Below are 7,058 nucleotides of genomic sequence, written 5' to 3'. Positions count from 1 at the left end.
GCTCCCGCTGTCCTGGCAGGCTCAGGGCGGGTCGGGAGCAGCTGAACTCCGGGGCTCTGTTTGCCAGAAGCAGATTAATGAGCTGGGACTTCCCTGCTAGGAAATAGCCGTGTCCCAGAGACGTCCATTCCTGCCCTTCTTGCTTTGAAATCCTCTTTTGCAGTATTCCTGGGACTGTGTTTTTGTAACTCCTGGCACTGTGTTTTGTAACTGCAATGGCACGGAGGGTGGTGAGGCTTGGTGGTGTCCCTGCAAGACGTGGGGTGCTCAAGCTTTGCTGCAGGGACAGCAGCAGCAGGGATTTTGCTCTCTGCAGTCAGGCACTGCCCTGCACTCCTGGAGTGATGGAGGAGATGCAGATTTATCACAGATCCACCCATCATTCCTTCCTGCTGTCCTCACACTGCTTTCCTGCAGTCCCCAGTGACTGTGCAGGAACTGCCGCCCTCGGGAAAATCAGGGATGGGACAAGACAGGGGAAGGGCTAGGGTTCTGTGGATCCCTCTTCACAAATCCCAGTCTGTTCTGTATCCTGCTGTACTCAGGGCAAGGTGCCCAGCCCTTGATTAGTGGAAAAATATCAATTACTAGCAGTTCTCATTTCTGTTGTACATGGAATACATAGAACATGCCCCCAGGGATGACTTGAGAAACTTTGATTCTTTGCAAAGCCTTAACTCTCTCTTCTCCAGGAAGCAGCTGCAGCAGTTAAGGAATTACATTAGTGGAAATGAGGCTCTGGGCAGAAGGCTGCCCAGGCAAATAACCATTCCAGTCCCACATTCCCTGCTGTTTCCCTTGGTATTTTTCTGCCTCTCCCGGCTGGGCTGCTTGTCTTGCAGAAACAAGGCTGCTCTCATTCCAGGGAAGTGAGGCAGCAAATACCTCACTAGATCTTGTGTCTGAGCAAGCAATCACATTTCAGATGTGTTGAAAAACCTCGAGAGAGCTTTGCAGTCTGCAGACAAGGATTAAATGATTTCTGGTTGGTGGCTAAACCCAGGTCTGGGGAGGAAATGGGCCCGGAGCTAACCAAAGCAGGAACAGCAGAGGTTTATTCTGGGCTGTTCCAGAAAAGTTTTGCTTGATACAAAATGATGAATTCTACTTTCAGGTGGTTTGACCCATTGCCAAATCATTCTTCCTGTGATTCCTGGGTCCATTAGCTGGAGCAAGACCCAAAGGCAGAGGGATGTGTTCCTTGTCTGTGGTTGATCCAAGGTGTTAACAGGGGGTTGCAAACAGGGATCTCCTGCATGATCTGAGCCAGGTTTTGTTAGATGCACAGCCCTAGAGCACACGTCTGCAGTGCTCAGATACAGCCTCTGCCAAGGCAAGGGCCCAGCCAGGCTGGCAGAGGGCTCCAGGCTCTCTCTCAAGCTGGTAAAAGTGTCTTGGCCATGGTGAAATCGTGTCTGGGCAGGTGGGACAGCCCTGAACTGTCCCTGTGGCACATAGCAGCTTCTAGCATCATCCAACTCCATCCCTGGAGTACTGCCTGGAGCTGGGGAAAGGCAGCCCAATTTTATATAAAGAGCAGATTAAAAATGAGTCTCAGGGACTGAGAGTCTCAGCCTGAGAGGCCACAAGAGTGGAGGGGTGAGGGGCTGCAAGCAGACATGTCTTCACCCTCAGACCTGTCCCAGTGCTGTGTCCCAGTTCAGCTCTGCAGGCAGCTGTGCTGGGGGATGAACACATTTGCCACAATTTGTTGAGATAAATCCTGCTCACCTGGGCACAAACCTGTGGGTCTGGGGCTTCATCAGCTCCCTGAGAGCAGCACCAGAGCCTGCGGAGGGCACTTCTCCCTTCCCTGCATGCCCTGCCTGGGGTTTTAGCCTGCCAGGCTTCCATTAGCTATATTTAGCTCAGGCCCAGGTTGTGCATGTTTAATCTCAAAAATGAGCTGGGAAGACAACCTCAGGCCACATGCACTGTCCCAGATCTCCTCCCATTTGGCTGGCACTGGAATTGCACCCATTGCCTCCCTGTGCTGCCTTGACAGCCTTGAAACCCTCTCTTCCCTCGGCAGGTTAGACCAAAATGTCTCTTTTCCTTGCAAGTATGGGAAGTTTGAATTATTTTGCCTTGTCCCTGCAGCCCATGCTGAGCCAGCAACGATTCTGACTGGAAGTGATCAATCTACATTAGAATTAGCACCAAAACTACCTCAGGGTGTAGGGAGGGATATTTGCTTTTCCCCTAAAGCAGATCAGGCAGACAAGTCTTTTCAGGAGGGTGTTACAAGGTGCACCTGCTTTTCTTGCTTTTCTCTGGGACTGTGGGGTGGTGGAGAAGTCAGGTTACCTCTGGCAAAGTACTGTTCCATCCCGACACCACCAGGCAGAGAGGATCAGCAGCACTAAAAGGAATCTTGCAACATTTTACTTAAGTTTCCCATGAAAAAACAAAAAGCAAACAAACCCACCCCCCCGCAAAAAAAACCAAAAAAAACCAAAAAAGCCCAAACTAAAAGAAAAAAACCAAAAAATAAAACAAAAAAACCCCACACCACCAAACAACCAAAAAAAACCAACCAACCAAAAAAACAAACAAAACAAACCAACAAAAAAACCACTCAAAAAAAAAAAAAAAAAAGGGAAAACCTGAGGGGGATGAGAAGGTGTGGAGTGGAGGAGGTCTGTCTGTGGCTGAGGGTGGGGGTCAAGCCAGGACAGCTATGGAACTTTGTCTCTGGGAAACTTTTTACTATCATGACTCAGTCATGTCCAGCCTGAGATTTCAAGGGCTAACAAGTCACATCTTCCCTACAGTGGGCTTTTTGTTCTTGTTTTTGTTTATTTGGTGACCAGCCACAGGGATTTCTACTGTGCTGTCCCTCCACAGAGCCCATGAGCTTTTCCTGCAGTCATTAGGAATATCTCTTGGCTGTTCCAGGCCAAATTTTGCTGTTATTATTAAGTCATGAAGCAATTCATGAGTTGTCTCTATTATGAATCCCATTTAAATTATTAATAGAGGAATCTGCCTTTTATACATGTTCTCTGTAAACCCTGGGCTCTGAAGGCTTTCTGGTGCTCATTCCAACCAGCTCTTCTCCCTCCATAATTCATGTTGTTCTCTGCATTAACTGCTCCCAAAGACAGCACTGCAGGGTGCACCCAGTCCTGTTGCACACCTCAGCATCAGTATTTTACCTGGAAATAGTATGTAACACCAAATTATACAGCACTGAGGTGCAGGAGCCCCATGGTAATGAATCCTTGGAGTGCTTTCCTATCCAGCTGCTCCTGGGCATATCCTTCTCTCCGCACAGGGAAAAGTTCTGGGCCCTAGGGAAGAGCCAAGGGGGGTTTGGGCAGGGAAATTTCCCCCAGGAAAGGGGTGAACCAGTTCCTCTGGCCCAGAGATTTCTGCCTCCCAACATTCCCCCAGTGCAAGCTCCCAGCTCACGCGGCTGCTCTGAATGTGCAAGTGACCTGCAAAGAGCCCAGGCAGGGAGGAGGGAGAAATCTCTGCCTGCAGAGCTGGGCACAGGTTGCTGCCTCTCAGCACACAGGCCTGTGCAGCAGCCTGCATCTGGCAGAGGTGCAGGGCTCCCTCCTACCACCAGCTCTGCTCAGAGGTCAGCTTTTCCCAGGACAGGTTCAGTGTTTGGGATGTGTTCTCCAATGTGTTCTCAGTGCTGATGCACTGAGGCAAGCACTCACTGAAGTGTATCAGTGTGAGCACGCTCCAGGCAGGTTGTGGGGGGATGCTTTATGCAAGGCAGGACGCTGATTTCCTGTCAGTCCACATCCCTGCATGGTTTGGGGTCCTCAAGCTCCTTGGCTTTTGGTTTCAACCCACTTCTTTGGGATCTGTGGGGTGCAGGAATCATGGCATCAGGTGCTGTGAAGCCCACGTGGCCTCCCAGTGTATGGAATCAGGTCTTGATCTGCTGGGCTGTTCAGGCATTTGATTAAACTTTCCTTCACACTCACCCTGTGTCACAAGGGGAAGTGCAGTGCCTGAAGTAGTGCCAGGATTGGTGTCAGCCCAGGGCACTTTGGGACAGGAGAGGGATAGGACCAGATGTGCACAGCGGCTCCCCTGCATAGTGGGGAGGTACTGAAGCACCTTCAGGCTGGAGTCGAAGGACTGAGGTGTTGCAGGATGGAGCAAGGCTGCTGGAGCTGCACAAACACAAACCAAACAGGGGTAAAACAGATGCAGCCAAGTGTAGCAGAGGTGGATGCAGAGGGTGGGGAGGTTTATTCCCAGCACCTCACTGCCTCATCCCTGCAGCCTCAGGGGTGACAGGCGACCAGTAACAGAGGGGACACTCATGTTTGCCAGAACTGCAGCTTCAGGAACACCCCTGTCCTGAAAGACAAAGCCCAAAGCACTTCTAAGCCAGAAGGCTGGTAGCAGAGTGTTTATTTTAATTTGTGTCCTGTGAAAGGGTTGAAAGTGCCTCAGTTTCCTGAAAGGAGGAGAATGTTTGCCAGTGGCTCTGTGAACAAAAGCCAGATACCAGCAGAGGGAAGGGAGGGGTTCTGTTTGCACTGCAGGTCTCCCTTAGGTCAGGGATTTTGAGGGACACGGGTAGGAGCAGAAGGGAAGATGAGCTCCCCAGGGGTACCAGGGCCATGGGCTGGCAGTGTGGGAGCTGCTTAGGAGGTGACAGCTCTGACACCAGCACAGCTCCCTTGTCCCTTCTGCTCAGGGATGGGAGCAGTCTGGGGTTTCCCAGGGAGGCTGGAGAGGCAAAGGGACCCCATGATTTCAAACCCATCACTTTGCCAGGAGGGAGTGCTGTGGGTCCATGACATTAAGGCAGCACAAAGGCAGCCCAGTGACCCGGTGAGGTTGTGTGGCTGTGGCAGCAGCTGTGTGCAGCAGCTGCAGGAGATGCTCTCTTGACTAAACAGTTTTGGACTTGATCCAGTGACTCCAAAGTCCTCCCAAAGAGGTTTTCCAGCAGGCCTGTGTGAGCCAAGGCCGCTTCTGCCTGGCAGCTTCCTGAGCTGGGGTAGGAGCTTCTGTCCTGCTCGCTCTCCATGACAGGCTGTGCTTTACTTTCCCTCCCATCTTTCCTCTCTTGGACAGGGTGCAGTGGGTTTCAGGCTGAAGCTCATCCCAGAGAACATTTCATTAATTACAGAGATGGACAAAGGGGTGGAAATTCCTCTCTGGGCAAGTGGCAGAACCAAATGTGACAGATCCAGGGGCTGGGTGGGTCCTTCTTGATCCTGCTGCATTTGCTGCCACATTACCCAGCACACCTACCCAAATGTCTGGCTCTCAGCTCCCCCATCACCTGCACCTGCACTGATGCCTCTTTATCTGTTCCTTGCAGACGATCCTGGTTGGAGACAGTGGCGTGGGGAAGACATCACTGCTGGTCCAGTTTGACCAGGGCAAGTTCATTCCGGGCTCCTTCTCTGCCACCGTGGGCATTGGGTTTACGGTAAGAGCCCGGTCCCTGGTCCCTGGGCTGTGCACTCGCCCTTGGGGAGCAGCTTTATCTGGGGAATCAGAATCTATGAATCTGTGGTAAGCACAAAGAATTGGATACTTTGCTTTGGTGCTGCTGGATGAGGAGTTTGGGCTGGCTGTGAGCTTCTTGGCATGCTTTGGACTGCTGGGAGGGATGAAGGATGGGTAAAGCTCCATATTCCAAATCCCTTGGTGGGGCTGTGTCCAAGTGCAGCCTTGTGTTTCACACACAGAAAGCTTCCTTTGGAGCTGCCCTGCTCTGCCAGGGAGATGCCAGCCTGTGTCCTGCCTGTGTCCAGCCCGGGGCCCTGGCAGATGGTGACAGTGCTGGGAAAAGCACTCGGCTGCCATCCAGAGCTATTTGCAGAGCTGCCGTGGGGTCTCAAGTGGCTCTGATGTGTGTGTCCCCTCTCCTGGGCGAGCTCAGGACAGGGACAGTGCTTGGGACCTTACTCCAGAGAGACTGTCATCCCTTCAGCATTGTGACAAAGCTGGAACTCAGCAAGGGGCTGGTACCTACGGGGGTGCGATTACCCACAGGAATTTTCTTTTTAGTCCAGGCCAAAGAAGCAGGAAAATGTGGCCCCAGTGGGGATGGTCTGGGGCCAAGCAGCCCAGGCATCCGCAGCCAAGGTGCCTCTGCTGAGGGGCCTGAGCCATGGGCAGACAGAGGAGTCTCAGCCACACCACTGATCTCTGCCAGCTCCCGGCTGCCTTGTTTCTCTGGCAGCAAATGCCAGTGTGTGGAAGTGATGCTCAGCCAGGCGTTTTTCCTGCCCAGCACGGTTTTCCATATCCTTCCAGCCCCCTCCCTCTCTTGCTGCAGGGAAGCTCAGCCACTTCCAGGAGCTCCAAGCTACCAGCCTCCAGCTCTGGTCACTTTCCTGGCCAAAGAGCACACATAAACTATAAATCCCCTGGCTGGGTCTGAGCGCAGTTACAGGACTGGAAATACAGGTTCTATTTCCCAGGGGGCAGAGGAGGGCTTGACTGGTGCAGGAGGTGGATGCCATTCCAGAGGGCATCTCTGTCACTGGACCTCCTGCACCCACGTGTGGCCTTGACCACAGCACTGGAGCCCTGCACCCCTGGATCCCAGTGGTGTGAGCAGGGATGGAGGCTGCCCTGAGATTAGCCCTGATGTGGGAGAGATGATGAGATGAGATGAGATGAGATGATGAGATATTCCAGGGAAAATAGACTGGGGAGGGTTCAAGGCTCCTATACATGAACCTGTAAGGCTGAAGACCTTGACCAGCTGTAGTTCATGGACTTATATGAGGTTTTACGGGGTGGGGTTTTGGGTAACACAACATCCCTCTCCAGGGAATTCTCCCACATTCCCATGCTTGGGCTTTTCCTAAATGGAGTGCAGTATGAGCTGGGCCCCAATGGCTGGTGGAGGATGCAGGGGGCTGCGAGCAGCCAGGGGGAGCGGGAGGCCTGGCAGCCATCCCGGGTGAGAGGCGGGCGCCGGGGAACCGGCTCGGCTCAGCTCGCGGCTTCCGGCGAACGGCTCCCTCCGGCTCCCGGCTGCTCACCCGGGCCCAGCTCAGCGCCGCTGGGGCTGCAGCAGAGGGGGCAAACCCCCCACCCTGGGGGGGGCTGGGGGCTGG

This window comes from Geospiza fortis, unplaced genomic scaffold, assembly GCF_000277835.1.
Source record: "Geospiza fortis unplaced genomic scaffold, GeoFor_1.0 scaffold244, whole genome shotgun sequence".
NCBI lineage: Eukaryota > Metazoa > Chordata > Aves > Passeriformes > Thraupidae > Geospiza > Geospiza fortis.
Note: the sequence above shows the minus strand (reverse complement) of the source record.